Genomic DNA, 19246 nt, shown 5'->3' with positions numbered 1-19246 from the left:
ATGCCTGAATCAGAATAGTAAGCAACGATAAGCACATTTCAAAAGGTACAGTATATATAAATTCACAGATAACATCTCAATGTGAAAATATAAAGTACCAAAAAGCAATGACATAGCAGAGGCATAAAACGCAATAGAGAAATGTGTGTATAGCGAAAAGGATGGTGGGATGAAAGGAAGGGCTCACCTCTAATGAAATAGATGACGGAGCACCGCTTGACCCACTGCAGCGTCTTTCATGAGTTCAGTATCCAGGCAGTAATGCTTGGTAAATGTATGCGGCGTCTTCCATGTTGCCGCTCTGCAAATGTCCACAATGGGCACGCCTGCAAAAAGTGCCATTGAAGTAGAGATTGTCCTTGTGGAATGGGCTCGAACTGTGGAGAGCAGAGGCTGCCCCGCTTGCTGGTGACAAAAAGTAATGACTGCGAAGATCCAGCAAGAGATACTTTGTTTAGTGAGTGGGAGACCTTTCCTAGGTCGACTGTAAGCCACAAAGAGTTGGTTGGATTTGCGAAATGTCTTTGTTCTGTCAATGTAGAATTTCAGGCAGCGTTTAAGGTCTAAAGAATGCAGAGTTTTTTCTGACACTGTTTGAGGATTTGGAAAGAAGGAACGCAACACAATAGGCTCATTGAGATGGAAGTTTGAGGGAACCTTAGGGATAAACTTTGGATTTGTACAAAGTATGACCCTGTCGTGTTTGAATTGAAGGAAAGGGTCTCGGATTGAGAAAGCATGAAGTTCACTCACTCGTCTTGCCGAGGTAAGGGCTAGAAGGAGCGCTGTTTTCCAGGAGAGATACTTGAGATCCGCTCTGTGTATTGGCTCAAAAGGGTGTTTCATAAGTTGAGCCAGAACCGTGTTGAGTTGCCAAGCAGGAGGTAAAGTTTTTACCGGAGGGAATGTTCTAAACAGGCCTTTAAGGAATTGTTTAATCAGCCGATGAGACCACAGAGAAGGGCCTGCAGAGGATCTCCTGAAATGGGATATAGCTGCCAGGTGGACTTTAATGGAGGCATGAGCGAGACCAGATTTTGCCAGATGAATAAGGTAAGGCAGTATTTGCTCTGGAGAGGATGAAATAGGATGTATTTTGTTTGACTTGCACCAGATACAGAACCTCTTCAATTTTAAGGAATATGTTTTGGTAGTACTATCTCTGCTCGAGCCCAAGCCAGAACTTCTCTACAGTCCGGAGGGATGTCTAGACCCTGGAAATCTCTGAACTCAGAAGCCAAGATGATAATCTGAGAGATGCTGGATGCTGGACTTGTTGGTGGTTCATAGTGTGGAGAGAGGGAAATGGTTTCAACCGGATCGGCGGTTTCAGGGAGAGAAGTTGAAGCTCTGTGAACCAGTGTTGGCGTGGCCAAGCTGGAGCTATCAGGATGAGCATGCAAGGTTCCGCTTTGAATTTCCGGAGCACCCTGGGAATCAGGGGAATTGGTGGAAAAGCGTATGCAAAGACGTTGCACCATGCGATCGAAAACGCATTCCCTAGAGACCCCTTCTGGGGATGCCAGCTTGCGAAGTGTTGGCATTTGGCGTTCTGCTGGGTAGCGAAGAGGTCCAGAAGAGGGGTGCCCCATCGAGAGAATATGCGGTTGAGGGTCCGCTGATTCAACTCCCATTCGTGACATGCTGCCTGTGGTCTGCTCAAAGAGTCAGCCAGAACGTTACGGGTTCCTGGAACATACTCTGCTCGAAGAGAAATTTTGTGAAGGAGCAACCAGTTCCAGATTTTTTGCGACTCATGAGAGAGAGTTAGAGAACGAGTCCCTCCCTGCTTGTTTAAATAGTGCATTGTCGGTCCGTACAAGCACTAGAGAGTTTCTGATTCGTGGAAGGAATGCCAAAAGAGCGAGATACACTGCTCGGAGCTCCAGAAGATTTATGTGGAGTTTCCTTTCGGAAAGGGACCATTTGCCGCTGATCTGGAGTTCTTGGAGGAAAGCTCCCCAGCCCTCCAGGGATGCATCCGTTGTGATGGTTTGTGGAGAAGCAGGAAGCAAGAAAGGCAAGCCTTGAGAAAGGTTCTGAGGGCAAATCCACCACCGTAGAGCAGTTTTCATCAGAGGGGTCACCTGGATGATATCGTGGAATGACCCCGTACATTGGACCCAGTGAGCTGAAAGCGCTTCTTGAGGAGGTCGCATGTGAAGGCGACAGTGTGGAACTAGTAGGATGCAGGAAGACATCATCCCGAGCAGGGATTTGAAGAGGCGCACAGAAAGTCTTTTTAGAGCGTATGCGAAGCGCCAAGGAAAGAAGTTTGTCTTTTCGTTCCTGTGAAGGGAACGCTTTCTTTTGGAGCATGTCGAGAGTAGCACCCAGGAAAGTTATGCGCTGGGAAGACTGAAGGACGGACTTGTCCTGATTGAGAGTAAGCCCCAAACAATCGCAAAGCCTTAGACAGGCGCTGGAAGACCTGGACGCACCTTCTAGAGAGGGTGCTTTGACGAGCCAGTCGTCCAGAAATGGAAAGACTTGATGGTGTTGTTGTCGGAGATATGCAGCCACCGCAGAAAGGCCTTTTATAAAAATGCGTTGCGCCGTTTTGAGTCCGAACGGCAGGACACGAAATTGGTAATGCCTGCCCGCCACTGCGAATCTCAGAAATGTTTTGTGGTTGCGGTGGATCGGGATGTGAAAGTAGGCGTCCTGAAGGTCTAAAGACACCATGTAGTCGTCCGCATTGAGGAGCTGTAGCACTTCCTGGATGGTAAACAAACGTACAGACTATTTTTTCAGAAATTTGTTTAGATTTCTCAAGTCTATTATCGGTCTCCATTTTTTCTCCTTTTTGCGTATTAGGAAACATCGGGAGTAAAATCCCTTTCCCCTTTGACGTGGAGGAACTCTTTCTATAGCTACCTTCTGGAGCATAAGTGAAAGTTCCAGGAGCAGAGCACGCACATTTTTGTGAAGCATAGGTCAGGGAGGGGTTTGGGAGGAATTTGAATGAATTCTAGTGAATGTCCGAATTGAACTAGTTGCAGGACCCAACGGTTCGTTGTTATTTGCTTCCAATTTTTGGGAAAGTGGGAAATTCTTCCTCCAACTTTGGAGGGCAGAGAGGAGTTGGAGACCGGCAGTAGTGGGAAGTCATTGTCGCCGAGCAGTGTCTTTCTGTCGCCCTCCTTTGCCACGAAAGGAAGATTTAGTGTAGGTGGTTTGCTGTTGACGTTGCTGGTATTGTGGCCGATATTGCTGAGTGGAAGAGAAGGAAGATCGGTGTTGGTAGTCAACTCTGGTAGACGTTTGACCTCTCTCTCTTGGGCCTCGTAAAGAGGGGTTCATGAATTGGAGGGTACCCTAAGCCCTAGCCGTGTCAGTATCCTTTTTAATACCTTGCAGAGCTTCGTCGATGTGTGTCCCAAAAAGGAGCTGGCCATCGTATGGCATGGCTAAGACTTTGGTTTGTACCTCTGGTCTGAATGAAGTCGCCTTCAACCAACCCTGGCGCCATAGTACAGCTGCGCCCGAGAGTTGGCAAAATCCAGTAGAGGCGATATCCATCGCACAGTCTATAATCTCTGATGCAGAACGCTCACCCTCGAGTAAGATTTTCTTTGCCTCTTCCTTGGACTCCTCTGGCAAGGCCGCAAGGTATGGAGCAATATCTGCCCACATCTGCCCGTTATAACATCATAACAGTGCCAAGGAATTGGATGCACGCACTGTAGCGTTTGGCAATATTGTCCAGCCGTCTACCCTTTTGTCCGGAGGAGCAGTCAGCAGAGCGGAAGGATTTTTTGATTTCTGCTGAGCAGCTTGTGTAATGACTGACTCCGGTTTAGGATGGCCGGTCAGGCGAGCCGGAGCAGTATCTGGAGCCCTATATTTCTTATCCAGACGAGGTAATACTGGAGGCACCGAGGAAGGGTTCTGCATGATCTTAACACCCTGTCCCATATGTAGTCTAAAATAGGGATAGATCTAACGGATTTCTTAAAAGGCTATTTAAAATCATAGAGGAAACAATCCTCTTGGTGTGAGGGCATAGGTATTTGGAAGCGTTGTGCCGCTCTTTCCACTATGTTGTGAAAGCCTCCAATGTCCTCCGGAGGCGAGTCAGCTGGGGCAGGCACGGGAGAAGCTGGACAGGAAGTATGTAATCATCCCACTCGTCACGAGTAGACTGGGAATCTTGAAGTTCCCCTTCTTCATGTTCTTCCTCCTCCTCATCGTCTGTAGAAAGTGGAGGTGGTGATGTGACAGGCTCAGACTGTAAGCTCAACGGAGGAGGTCGCGGTCTTGGTGTTGGAGACACAACCGGAAGCGGAGATGGTGCAGGCAAACAAACCATGGGAGGTGGAGGCGGATGGCATTCCTCAGGAGAAACCGCCTGATCTTCCTGCCCTTGATCATCATAGTCCGAACTGTCTGGGTATTTAACGTGCAGTTGCGATGGACTTGTCGCCGTTCTGAACATACTGCCATCATCAGAGTCTTCTTCCTCCAAAAGATGTGCTGGAGGCAAGAGCTGGACTCTACTAGGGGAGGTCAGGGCCGGTGTCCGTTTCGTGATTTTTAGGTGCACATACGTACTTTGTATGTCAGAACCTGCTGTCGTCGATGGTCCCGTAGATGGTACCATAGTCGATTGAGGTCCCGTCGTCAGAGCCGTCGTCGACGGTGAAGGTTTCGTTGACGGAGCCGTCGGCGATCGCAGTGTCGACGGCAGTTTGGACGTCGACTAGGTCTTTTTGATTTTCAGCGTTGACGAGACAGACCTACTGGCCGTCGACGGCGGAGTTGTCATCGATGTTGATAGGGAATGAGACGCAACAGAAGTGGAAACTGTCGTCGACGAGGTCACAGTCAATGCCATAGATGGAGATTTCCTCATCGTCGAAGCCACAGTTGACGAGGCCGTCATCGACGAGGTGGAAGATGGCTTTTTAAAGGCATGAAGAACTTCCTGAGGAGAAACCTTCGCTGTAAGAAGACAACACTGAGTCTTTGTCTTTAAGCCTCTGCAGCCAAATTAAGAGGCGCCCCTCACGATCTTTGAGGGTCTTGGAGGAAAAGGTACGACATACCTTACAATCCTTTGAAGAGTGGTTCGGATAAAGGCAGTAGAGACAGTCTTTGTGTTGATCGTCCACATGAAGTCTCTTTTTTCCACAGGAAGCACAAGACCGAAAAAAGCCCTTCTTCGGAGTATCTGCCATGAGGAACTGAAGAACTTCACCCAGAAGATGGAAAGTTGAAGCTAGAAACACTGGTAATCCAGAAACAAGGAATGCTGAGCAGAGCTCAGTGGAGACTCCCTTAGCACGACGTGCGGTAGAAAATCTGAGGGACTAGAGCTCCTTCCAGGAAGGTTCTAGAGGGTGGTGATAGCTGATTGGCTACTCTCCAATGTTTGGTCCTTTTTTACAAAAGGACATGGATATGTTACTAAGGTGAGGCCTTTGGCCTATTACTCTATATGTCTACTGAGACATTACTTTATTTATGTACCAGGACTCCCATCCCGACGACGGGGAATGATTCAGGCATGTGAATCTATGAAAGATACCCTAATACTGGATAACACCATGATGCCAGCAACAGTTAGAATTGCAGTTTTCTATATATAACTTTTGTTTTCACATTCAGAGAAGAAACGTCTGCTGACTTTGAGGGGTCCCTGCATGCTGAAGCTTTTCACCTTGAAGCTTCCTAACATCTCCATGAGGGGTGTCCAGCTCACGACCAAAAATGGGTCCTACACTCTTACCCATCAGGTAAAGGAGTTAGATCATCCAGAGGGGGAGTTTCTTGGCAGAACACACATTGGCACCCTAGACAGCTAGTTAGGGTTTGCATCATAGGAGTACGCTAGATTGTTCTAGTATGGTGCTGCTGGTGCGGTCCTCGATGCTGGATGCGAGCATGGAGCATTTGTTGACCTGGAACAGCTAATTATAGCATCTGTGGGAAGATTTGAAGATATTCCTGTCCGCTTTGTCCTGGATCATTGTTCATCTATGAACCAGTTGTTTTCAGCACATTTGGTCAGCCTGAGCTCTTCAGAGTACCAGCTAGCTTGCGATCTGGTTTTTGTGTTCTTTTTGTATTTGAGGGGTGCCAAGATGTCAGCGCAGGTGATGATCCAGATGCTGTAGTTAGGGCTGGAGTCAGGGAGGCATTGCCGGTGCAGGAAAAGACATTAGGCCAGTGTTTCAGGAGATCAGAAGTCAAAGGTTATTCTGAGACCGTATTCCAGTCTCAGCAAGGAGATTTAATGGTGGAAGGTCTGTTGTGGTGCAGGTTGGGAATTGTGAAGGTGATAAGGGCTTGATCAGTCCAGGTGATCCCAGTAGTATTGCTAACTTTGATTTTGCTGAAGGTGGCATATATTGGGTCAAGTAGATGTCTAGCAGATTGAGTGGGTCCTTTGACATGTTGGGTGAGGCTAAGCTTTTTCAGGTCTTTGAGTAGGGTAATTGTGTTTGGGTAGGTGTGATGTTCCAGGTGAAAATGTAGGTCTCCCAGTAGGATGAAGGTCGTAGCGTTGAGGATGAGGAGGGAGCAACAAAGCCTGGAAAAGTGCTGGTACCGTTGCTGCATGACCCTGGTGGGTGGTAGATGAGGGTATTGCTCAGTGTTGTTTGCGCTAGAGCTTAAATAAAGGTCAGGTGCTTCATGTTTCTAGAGGTCTTGTGTCCGTGGTGGTTGTGCAGCACAGGTGACATTAAAAATGACAGTGATTCCGCGTCTGGTCTTGTATGGTTTATCCTGACTGGCAATTTTGTAGCACTGTGGGATGGTCGTGGCGATGCCAGGGGCAGACAAAGAGGTCAGGTGTGTGTGTGGCTGTGATTGAGACAGATGCTGTTTGGGCAGGTGTGGCGAGTCTAATATAACTTACAGGTGGTGCAGGAAACCTCCCTCAGGGTTGTGTGTGTAGCACAGCAGCAGTGCAGCGAACAGTGTCTGGGGATGAGGGTTCCTGGGCAGTGCATAGACAGGTGGCAGCCATTGAGCAGGTTCGTGGGTGGGGGGGGAGAAGAGTAGAGCAAGAACCAGTGGGTGGGGCAGAGAGGGAGCTAAGGAGGAGGGATAAAGGTATGGGTGAGTGAAAAAGGAGGCATAACGAGGGGGGGGAAAGAGTAGAAAACAGAAAAAATAAGCACAATAAGAAAGGAATAGGAGAACACGAAGACTAAATATGAGCTCGAAGAGCTGAGAAACAAGGGCGAAAATTAAGAGATGAGCAACACAGGGGAACGCCACAGAAGAATGTAAAACAACTCCAGACTGGAAAGCAATCAAGTATTCCACTTATCACCTTTATGTTTTTCTCAATTAGATGTGCTAGGCATGATGGGCATTCCCAAACGTGTGCCATTGGACTCCATCTGCTTCACACTGTTGGGCTACAATAAGGCTGAAACTGGACAGGGTTGCTTGTGTTCCCATTCAGAGGAATATGACCTGATAGTTTGGTCTACCTCCGAATTTAAACTAATTTAGCCTTAGTAGCTCAAGTCCAGGTCTTAATTTAGCAAGATAAACAAACAAACAAGCTCTCTGGTTGAGCTTTTGAATAACTACCTCTAGGGAGTTGCATTGCATGTAGTTTTTTGCAAAAACAATGCCCCTAGTTTAGAAAACACTTCTTTAAGAGCGCATGCTTTCACATTCAAAGTGATGCCAGGAGCAAGGGGCACTCTTGCTCATAGCCCTCTCTCACTGTACCTGCCTTTATCTAAGGCAAGGGGCCACTGATGAGAAGGCTCGGGGGCTGCAGGTTTGCTCTGCCTTACGTTTAGCAAACATGCATCAAAGGAAGGGAAATAGTTATCTCAGAAAACCTGTACAATGAAGCCCCCCTACCTTTTCACAGCATCATAGACAATATTGACGATACCGTGGCAAATTACTTCATAGGAGGGGTGGCAGATAACTAACCAGGAGAGGTTTCTCTTTAATCAAAAGTGGGGTGAAGCCAGTGGACCAAGACAGAATGGAGCAAACCTCCGGAGCCAGCATGGAAAGTTGGGATTGGTTTTACTAGAAAGTGTATACAATGCTGTTGATGATGGTTTTGTGGGAGAATTTCCCAGCGTTAGGAGAAGGAGTATTCACAATCACTAGTGGAACAGTATTAGTAAAAAAGCTTGTACTACAAGAGTGAATACAGAATGCTGCTATATTCTGAGATGACAAAAAGAAGAACTAGTAGTGGAGGATCACCAATTGCCTGAGGAAGGATCGAGGACTGAGTCCTACTTCATTTTGAATCACAAGTTCTTAATGCTGTTATCTGAATCCAGGATGCTGGCACTGTAGGGACAGAGAAAGAGGAATATCCAGGGTAGGGATTCAAGAAAAGCCATCAACACCAGCTGAAACTGTGCTTTAGGCTGGGGCCCTGCCTGCAATGCAAGCGGGAGCAGCTTGTCTCACATTTCAACCCGTGGCTTAGTGCCAAGGGAAAGCTTCATGAGACACTGGGGACATAAGGAGCAGAAAAAACAACTTTTGCTACAAGTTCTACAATACTGACATTTATTTTCCACGTCAGGTCTTGAATAATTGACATCTGCCACATAAAACCTGACACTACATTTGGAAAGCATGCGCTCTTAAAGAAGTGTTTTTAGGTCTTGCCTACGCAGCGCGCATGTGCTGCATAGGCAAAAAGACCTTTAGCGATCGCTTAGGCTGTTCAGCCAAAAACGTGCACGCGTTCCATTGCCTTCAATGGCAACGCGTGCACGTCTGGAGATTCACTTGCGGGAGCGAGCGGCTGGCGCAATATGTTATCAATTATCGTGGCGCTAGCCGCTTGCTCCCGCAAGTGAATTGCGCAGGCCCCCTCTTCTCTCCCCCTACCGCCGCGCGAGGCACGCGCGCTTGTTCTGCTTTGCTGGTGTCAAGCACAGACAGGAACCTTTTCATTTAATGCACTAGTTAATGGTCCATTGAACAATCCTAAAGTGCCACCCTACTCCTAATTACCACATTCTGGTTTTCCTCTAGAGAGCACTCATGTCACAAGTCCACCAATGAGTGATCGGTTTGACATTTGCTACCCAGCTGGGTTCTAGACGGAGTAGGATGGTATGGACCCAAATGTGCTTACTCTTATCGCAGGGGACTACCATCTCCATGACCAGGCAGTGGCAGATGTCCTTGCCTCAGCTGTGCACCACTTTACTGATCACAATCTTGAGTAAAAAAAAAGACCTGGGGCTGTGAGAGAGTGTGGGGTCTGTTTACCCTGAGGGAGTAAAAATACAAAAGATATATTCGGAGGACTGCAGCAGAGGCTCTGTGGTAAGGATTAGGGATGGTTAAAATGTCCTATTTCTATATGTTTATTAGTAGAGAGCAGAGAGACAGAGTGGGGACCGGAGAGGGGCAACTCCCACTATACATGCATCCACTATCCATATTGTGGATTCCTCTGTTGTTGGTTACACAACTGGTAGCCATGAGTCTTGGCAGCACATGGGGTTCTGTGAGTGATGCAGTCTCATTTCTGCCTTACTATTCCAATGCACAAGTGCACAACCAGCAACAGCAGCGCACTGAGGTGTCTGCAGGGCTGAGGGTGCTTGGATACCCACGGGTCAATAGAGCAGTGCTCCCTTAGCATCTCTTCTGTAGTACCTTAGCTGCCCATGCTTTTGCTCGTGAAGTGCAGAAGCTGCTGGGATATTGAATTCCAAAGGAGCGGAATGAACAACCAAATGTCCTGTTTCAGGTGCCCTTCACCGGTTCCCAATCTTGTACCACCGAGTCCTATTTCGAGACATAGGTGTCAGGGCCAGATTGGCCACTGTATATATCGGGGCACTAACCCTCCTAATTCTGTGCTCCATGGATGATGTTTAGGTTTTGCCTGCACAACACTTGCCATATGCTTGCAAAATCTCGAAAAAATAATAATAATAATAATCTTAAGCAGGGGGGTGGGGAGACTGTAGAGGTGCATGTTGCAGCCGGTGCTGCTGTGCAACATATATATATAAAGAAATGTTAAAACTTACAACACTATCATGTCTCGCACAAGCTAAACCTATTGGCCTTGTCAATGCTTGCTCTTTAAAGGGCCCGCATTACCGCGAGCGGACAGAGTGAATTATATGGTGCTGGTGAGGCCAGCGTGCCGCACTGCTGGGCGCAGTACTTTAAATGCTGCAATAGAACACAGTATTTCTGGTCCTTCTCTGACCGTCTGCCTGTGTACAAATGTGCACGGATTGCAGTTTGTAAGGATCAGTGACACAATTCAGGCTGTCATGCTATAATGCACACAGAGTTTCGAATTACCAAATAGGCAAAGTAGGCACCGGCCTATGCGTCCCACTCCTTTTAGGGGCCCCACCACAACGGATCAAAATAATACTGATTTGATTTTGAAAGAAAATACCAATCAAGCTTTCTTAAATATGGTTTCCAAAAGATAGAAAACATGAATCAATTCAAAGAAACTCTACATTGAAGACTCTATGGAGAAAATACTGTATTAATGTAATGTACCCATTAACAACTGAAAGTACATAAACCAGAGACATCAGATTCACATAACAGCTGGTCTCTTTAAAGCTCCTCTTCTGGCAGCTGTCAGTTTGTAAAAAAAAAAAAAAAATCAGGTGCATTGGGTATCAGGAGATAATTTGCGAGGGGCCCCCGAAATTTCGACTGCCTAGGGGGCCTTCACAGGGTTTAATCCAGCACTGTGCACACATTCTTTTTAGGAATGACTGGTGCTTACAACAATCGGTAGGTCTCTCCTCTTTCAACAATTAAAACATTTTGGGCGAGGCAGCATGTGAGGCTCGTGACCTATACTGACCCCCAGCAGCAGAGCCACATGGAACTGGCCGAAACCCAGTCCAGACTGCCAGGAGCTTTCCTTGCCTTCCACTATGTCCTGCTGCCAACGGGCCAAACATTCTGAGGCTTTCCAATGATGGGGCATGGGCGGCTGTGGGACTCTGGGACAATGTCGGACAGCGCACTAAGAAGTAGTTCACCCTTTGCTCTATCCTCAACCCGCCCAGTATGATGAGTAAGTCTGCACAGCTTTCTATTAAAAAGCGACCAAGCAGTAGTGAGCGCGAGAAATCACTTCAAGAAGCTTTAACTTTATGTCTATAATCCAATAAGTTTCTTAATGCTTACTTTCTTCTAAGACCATCATAGCCTAGAACCATTTCAGTCCAGACTAATCATTTTGATTATTTTCTCCATCTCCCAGTCCATCAATCTCTTTCATTTCCCCCCTCACTGTAATTCTGTATTACAATGCAGTTCCACCCACCCACACCATCCCAGAGCCCTTCTGATGACTTTAAGCGCACATAAGGCAAGTATCCAGGCTTCTGTAAACAGCCTCGTCAGGCACCAACTTGTAGCAAGCAATTCTATGTCAGGACTGGAGGCTCAGATTTTGCTTCTCAATCTTTACTGCTGAAAATGCAGCAGCCAATAAAAACAGTTAAACACATCAGTACTACACTTCCAATTACAACCTTCAACCAATCAGGAACAGCATGGCTCAACATCCATTAAAGACAACGTAATCCCTACGCCTTCTTTGCTCCTGCAGCCACGAGTTAAATCACTAATTCTCGTTGTTGTCTTTTTTACTGCAGTTGTGAATTCTTAAGTGCTCAGACTATTAAAATGATTTTTATCCTCTTTCTTTGCCTTACATTTGTTTAAGCCAGCAGGCACTCTCTCCTGTGTGTAAGTCGGGTGAAAGACATGATCATCTTTGGACCACGTTCTGTTTGAACCCGGTGCTTTTTCTATTTCCATGACAGTGGAAGAGGTTCATATTTGAAAAGTACTGTGAGGTCCATATTTGTAAAGCACAAACATATCACCCATAAAGGTTTCAAGGCGCTGGGGGATCAAACCGTGAGCCCCGCAATCAAGAGTCAGCTGCTCTGGCCGCTGCGCCACATCTCCCCCACGGATGTTTTTACTGTGCTTGCAGTTACTAAGGGGAAGTTTTCTCAGAGTTGGAACCATGCCCAGCTTGCGGCCTCCTAATACAAGCGCCAAAGTCCTGATTCTGTACTCCTGTTAAATCTATTGTTTACGGTAAAACTTGGGCTAGGGGTAATTTTTAGGGCAGTTGATCTGATGACTTTTTCCAATTGTACTGTACACTTTCCTTCCAGCTGATACTGGTGGTGCAGTATACAGGTTTACCGGAGGAGCGTCTTCAGTGAGTACAGGTCCTAGGACGACTTGAGACTGCTCCCTATATGACAATAGGGGTACACCCCCACCACCTATTCACCCCATGTATTTATGGGATGTGCTGTGCTGCCGCAGTCGGAAGCCTATGAAGTTGAGGAATATGAACCTTAGATCGGTGAACAGCAATACTTCCTCGTACGTCTTCTTCGCCGCAGTAATTACACATGAGCATTCTGCTCCTACAGAAACTCCAAGCAAAATTTAGTTAGCCTACTAGTCTCCCTATCCCTCCAACATGGTCCCCATCGTCCACAATCATATAAAAGGACACAACTCCATAGCCACAACCCGTTTTTAGGTCTCGCCTGACTCAACGCATGCGCTGGTCTGGCGAGACTTTTAGTGTGTGGGTTTTCTAAGTGCTGCCACAGGCTTTTGTTAGCCTAGCGCTCGCGCAGCCGCCATCTGTCTTTGATCGCGATCACTTTCACTTTCGCGGGCCGCACGGCCAATGCTTGCTAAAGTTTATTATCCCACAATTAGTTTTAATTGTGTCTTTTCAGGGATCCTGTTTTGTAATGTAGCATGCACATTAGCAGCCGCGCTGCACTCATCTTTCATAATCTTTTCTTCGTCCTTTTCTTATCTTGACTCGTCACGTCTTTCCCATCTACTTCGTCTCCTCTCTTCTCCCTTCCTATGCCCTTCTGCCTCTCCGCTTGCCTCGCCATGTTTGTTCTTCAGCTCCTGCCACCCTTCTTCTCCTCTCTGCCCTCTGTCACACTTTAACTCTCCTTTGCTTTCTCCCTGCCCTCTTTGCCTTCTTTTTGCTCCGTTGTTTCATCTTCCGCCTATCGGTTCTCGCTTCTGCTCTCCCCTTCACTCTCCTTCCTCTCTCCTCCTCCTCACCTAGCACTTCGCCCTCCCTCTCTGCTTGCCTTTCTTCTTTCCTTGTACTCATGCGCGGATTGTCTGGGAAGAATGCAGCTAGGCAGGCACCCGCCTCAATTTGTTATTTGGAACATAACATTATCACACAATGAGAAAAAAAAAACTCATACTTTTATGTGATTCCACCCGCCCTTCTACAACGCGTGATTTATTTATTATGTTATTATACACATTGCATGTACCACAACACGGTACAATGTACGAATAAGAACTCCTGGTGGAAAATAAGCTTTTTCAGTCACAGCGCTTGACATACTTTTAAAATTGTTCTTTTCTTTACTTGTCCTACATACTGTGAAAAACAGGTCAGGCTCGCTGTCATTTTGTGAAACAGACTTCCAGCTTGCGCATCCCTATCACTAGCACTCTTTTGGGGCACATGAAGTGTACTGTGGATGCGGGCGGTACACATGTGATCATAATTCTTATATTGCACACGCTCCAACTTTATCATCCCAAGGAACTTGCCTGGTCGCCAACTCAACATGGAAACATTCTGTGCAACTCAGCAAGAACGAAGCTGAGGTGACGAGGTGGGGAAATATTTATGACGTGAAAATCATCAATGGTAGCTTTACCTTTAATAGGATCTAATTAATAAAAGTAGACTTAAATTACATTTGAGCTTTTCTGCTTGTGCCACGTGGCAATACTAGGCGCTTGGTGAATATTTTGAATCCAAATATCAACCCTAGCATTATGTTCAGATTCCATTCAAACTTTGCCCACTGACAGGTTGGCAGCCGGCCACCCCTGTGCTGCAGAAGAAGAGCTCCCACTTAACGGAATCAGTGCGCTTTTCTTCATAGATATGGGTGAGATGTTCAGGACGGCGTTACAAACAAATGAGGTTTGATCTGAAATGCTTCATTTGGAAAGTGACATTTTAGGGACATTGGGAACGATTTTTCTTATCCAGAACTATCTGTTTTACTTTTAACACATTGCTTTTAAAGTGTGCTTTTCCATAATGAATGCTATGCAACCAATTTCACTTTTTTTTATTTGATTTCTCAATGTAGGAAATGAGGGCAGCAAGAGAAGAGAGCATGAGCTGGTAGATGATGAGAGAGAAAACAAGCTTTGGCATAGCCAATGGGTATGGCCTTTGTGACCTTATAAGTGTTTTGCCACGCAACAGTTCATGTTGTTGCACCAAGGATATTGTGCTGCATAACTAAATACTTGAGAGCTGGAGTGTGAGGCAGTGTGCGCCCACCCCCCTCCTATTTGAAAGGCTCCCTTGAGCTAACGAGCTGACGAGCTCTGGTTGATGCACCTGCGCCCAGCGAGTGGTACTGAAACCTGAGAAGACTTTGGGCAGCATCTCCAGCACCCCCAAAAAAAAGTGTTGCTCTCTACTGAAGAAGGACAATTATCCTGAAACACGTGTCTAGAGATACACAGCACTGGCTGCACCAACAAGGGTGAAAAACAAAAAGCCTGACACAGAAGAAAGTGTTATCATGCACGGCATTTATTATGATGCATCGGGGAAAACTGAGAGCTGGAGTGTGAGGCAGTGTGCGCCCACCCCCCTCCTAACTAAATACTTATAAGGTCCCAAAAGCGAGACCTATTGGCTATGCCAATGCTTGTTTAAACTGGGGGCATGGTTTGTGCTGTTGCAAAAAATACATGTAATGTGCAACTCCCTAGAGTTAGTTATTCGAAAGCTCAACCAGAGAACTAGTTTGTGTAAAGCTTTGCATCTGAAACTGCTTTAAACACAACTGAATATCTCAATTCATTTTTAAATATGTTTTGATTCTGGAGATCTGATATGGTTCGTTTTTGTGTCTGGTTTATAACTTTATGTTCCAATCAAATTGGCAATGAAATGTTATTGTGTATATTCCTTAACTGTGACATTGCCTTTGGTGATGCTGCTCACACCCCACAAGCCTTTTTGTCTGAATGAGCTTATCAGTCTGTCAAGCTCCCAGGGGAAACCTAGGTTTCCTTCTAGGTAAACATGTTGCAGCTCGGATTAATGAGGATATAGACACATTGGACCCAATTGCTGTACTGGCTATCGGCAGATAGTATTTATTGCAGCGTATAGAACATAATACAAAAGTAGTACAATAAAAGTTATTTGTTCAACGCTCCTCTTTTTGGAGCAATATCCATTTAACAATGTGTAGCCTTAGTTCATGAGGGATTGAAATGCAGGCATTAATAACATCAAGCGTGAATAGTACGTACTCACCGGTCCAAATCTCTTAGCAGCTGTGTTTATTAAAAAAAAAAGTCCCTCTGTTTGTTATAAAGACATGTGATGTTGACTGAAGGAAATTATGAACATATAGCAGTTTGTGAGATAGTGGGATTAGTTAAGCTGTTAATTGATGTCTAGAGGTTTCACTGTGTTAGGTACTCTGGTAGAAGACTGAGATTGATGAAAAAGTTACTTACCTGCAGTAATTATTATTCAGGTGGATGTTCTATTTACTTGCAGATTCCTCACCCTTAGAATAATGCCAGGAGCTTGACCCGATCCGAAAACTTTAAAGCTCTCAAGTCCAAGGTAGGGGGCGCTAGCTTTGAAATACAAACCAATCTGACAAGGGCAGAAATTCACGATTTGGCGTGGTGCAAAGAGCCCTGATCCCCATTGCCCCCACACATATGGGGGTGAGGGGAACATACACTGCAGCTGACAGTTCCACCTCGAGCTGACAGTTCCACCTCAACTGAGATGTGTCCCCAAGAATCCCCTGAAAGAATACTGGAGGCCACAGAAACACAAGAAGTGCCCCACTGGCCAAAGATGTCCTGAACTACCTCCGTCAGGAGGTGCCACTCATGACTGGGAAGATAACGCCAGTTCAGGCAGTTGTCTCTGACATTCCATGACGCCGCTAGGTGATTTGTTGTTAACCAGATCCCTTGGCTGTGAGCCCGAACACCTCGACGAAAAGGAGTTGAGACCCTACTCCTCCTTGCTTGATCACATACCACATCTCTGTCATAATGCTCATCAAGATCTGGATGCTTGCGCCGCCTCCAGAAGAGATGGGACTGTCGCCTGGAAGTCTTGAGTTCTCTGAGGAAAGGCACGAGAAGGGTAGTATCCGCAGCTTACCCTATGCACTAGAGGTGCTAGGAGGGATTCAGGGGAAAATTGAGCCTGTAGACTGAAAAGCCCAGGGCGAACAGTTGCAAGACTGTTGACTGCAGCTAATTGGTCACCCCCTCTGGTGATCTGGCTTTGATCAGTCGGGAAGATTGGTGTGCCTGACCTGAGATGGCCCGCAATCACTACCATCACCTTGGTGAAGACTTGAGGTGCTGATAACAGACCCAATAAAGGTATCACAAATTGATAGTACAGAATACACAAATATCCTAAGTACTTCCAATGGGAACACTGGAATGTGGAAATAGGAGTCCTGCAGGCCAACGGACACCATCTTGTTTCAGCTTCCCATGCCAACAAAACCTGAGCTTAAGTCAGCATCTTTGAACTCTTCATTCCGAGTAGGAAATTGAAGTCCTTAGGATCCAAGATTTTATGTAGATTGTTGTCCTTAGAAACAACATAATATCAGTAGGGAAGCTCCACGCCAACTGCCCAGAGGAGCAGTATGCTTGGATGGCCAGGCTTTCTGGTAATGGGTGTGTGAAGAGGAAGGGTGGATCCCCTAGCAGGGCAGCAGTGCCTGACCACCAGTTTACTCACTGCAGTGCTGAGGTGGGCTTCTCCCAAGCTGCCATGGCCGGCTCCAGCAGGGACTCATTAAAGGGCAACAGGTGTTCTGAGGTGGGTGAGGCTGGGAGGAGTACTTTGGTGAGGACATTTGTCTTGACATCTACCACTGGGTGCTGCACCCTCAGCACCTCAGCAACGTTCCTGAACATCAAGTGCAAGGACATAACGTCTGGTGTAGGGGGTCCCAAAGAAAATTACATCCCCATCTCTGGGGAGGTGATCAGTCCACTGGCAGGCCAACCTATGCATTTGTTGTCTTTCTCCATCATCACTGTAGTACAATAGAGGTTTAGAAGGGCAAAGTCTGACCCAAAGGGGTATTCATTCCTATGCCTATATTACTCCTTCTAGGAGTCACAGGCCTACCTTCAAGGCCGTTTGAGCTCAGAGCTCCTTTAAATGTGGAGGAGGCACCAATGGATCCGTGTCCAGTACCAGTGGATAGCTGCAGTGTGGTAAATTAGTAAACTGGAGAAAAGGATGGAGAAGCTGATTCAGATCCAGAGGGTCTAGAGCCGAACGGCGCCAGTGCCGGAGCCAGGGGCATGAACAGGGGCAGTCTGTAAGACACATTAGGCTTCAAAGGCACATAACATGGAGCCATAGCTCCAGCAAGGATGTTGTACATGAAACTGAGTAACGCAGTAGGTCCAAGCCTGGACCAGGGAATTATGTGTAGCATAGAGTCTGTGCCAAGAATTCCGGGTACAATGAAGCCAGAGGAGACTTAGTTGGCTCCAGGGCCTGGTCCTGTTGACATACTGGTACGGGCCCAGTTAGAGGAGGATCTACCTGCTTAATGATGATCAAATCCGGTTGCAAGGATGAAGATACTGTGGGAGGTGGAGGGCTTCTACATGACTTACTTTTTCTGTGTTTCTTGTGCTTCCTCCTTTGCCTGATAAATGGAAGGATGAGGACCTGCAGGGCGACCTCAAATGACAATTGTAAGCCGGGGCCATGAATAATTTGGCCTCCCACTCCTTGATGGCCTTCGAGCTCATGCTGAGACACGAGTTGCAGAACTGATAGTCATGGTACAATTTTAAACACAAAGGCAGGTGAAATGTGGGGGTGGGTCAGAAATGGACATGGGTCCCTCACAATTCCTAACGGGCTTGAAGCCAGAACACTTTGGAGACATAGTACTGTACTGAAGAACTGTTTTCTAGGAGGAAAACTCCCAACCCTTAGGAGAGCGCGAGCTCCGGATTCATGACAAAGGTGCAGAAAAAAGAACTGACATAGTTGTTCCAGTGTAGGTACTATATTGCTTGGCTGGACCATGGGAACACACACTACATAGGAATCCCCGCATGCCTCCTGAAGAGACTACAGACTATATAAAACTCAGCGGCCAGACTTGCCCTCGACCTCCCCAGATGAACACATATCACTCCCCACCTCAAGAAGCTACACTGGCTCCCAATCCAGAAGAGATGCCAGTTCAAGACGTTGACCCAGACATACACAATGAAGGACCAGCTTACATCAACAAATGAATGACCTTCCACCAACAGACCAGGCACCTACGATCCGCCTCCCTCTTCCTTGCAGACACCCATGGATCCGCTGAAGCAACAGGGGAGGATGCTCCTCACATTTGACGGCCAAAGCTGGGAAAGATCTTCCCTGCACCATAGGAGCACCTCATCGCTCCTGCAATTCAGGAAAGAACTCGAGACCTGGCTGTTCGGATGAACAGATCACCATGAAGCAGTTAGTTAGCAACTTCAGCGCCTTGAGACCCTCCTAGTTGATTTGCAGCACTTTACAAATCCTTGATTGATTGACTGGGTCACATCATCCTACGTCACTTCCGGCATCAATACGAAGCCAGCACCCCTATTGCTGACTTGAGAGCTTTAAAGCTCCCAGTTCGATGTCTGGGATTACTCTACAGGTGAGGAATCTGCAGGTAGAATGATCCATCAGAAGGGTGAGTAACAAATGATATTGTGGTTTCTGAAATCCATCCATGAACTATTGTCTATTCAAAGATAAATTCCAAAATCTCTGAGTACTGTACTACTGAATTGCTAACACTTAAATATACACTGTCATTAATATGCTGTTTTAGCACTTCTTGGTGTATTCATCATCAGCATCTTTAATTCCATCCTATTATCATCAATTAAGGTTTTGAATCACAGTCATTTATTTTTGTCAGTTTTAATAGAGGGTAGGTTTTTTAAATCTAGCACGATTAAATGCTGGAGTAGCACTATACTGTGACTTGTGTGGTGAACAATGTTTTATTTTTGAAATTTTTCTTTGTGCGATTTGGGAAAACTTGCGAAATAAATTTGAGTCTTATTTTACACAAGTTTAAAGACATCCACTTTGTGGTCACAAAAGTGGCACACCCTATTTCCTTCTTTTGTTAATATGCATTTTGTTTGTTTTTCTCTCTGTGCT

The sequence above is a fragment of the Triturus cristatus genome, chromosome 4_1, assembly GCF_964204655.1.
Source record: "Triturus cristatus chromosome 4_1, aTriCri1.1, whole genome shotgun sequence".
Lineage (NCBI taxonomy): Eukaryota > Metazoa > Chordata > Amphibia > Caudata > Salamandridae > Triturus > Triturus cristatus.
The sequence above is the reverse complement of the archived record's forward strand: the minus strand, read 5'-3'. Positions refer to the sequence as shown.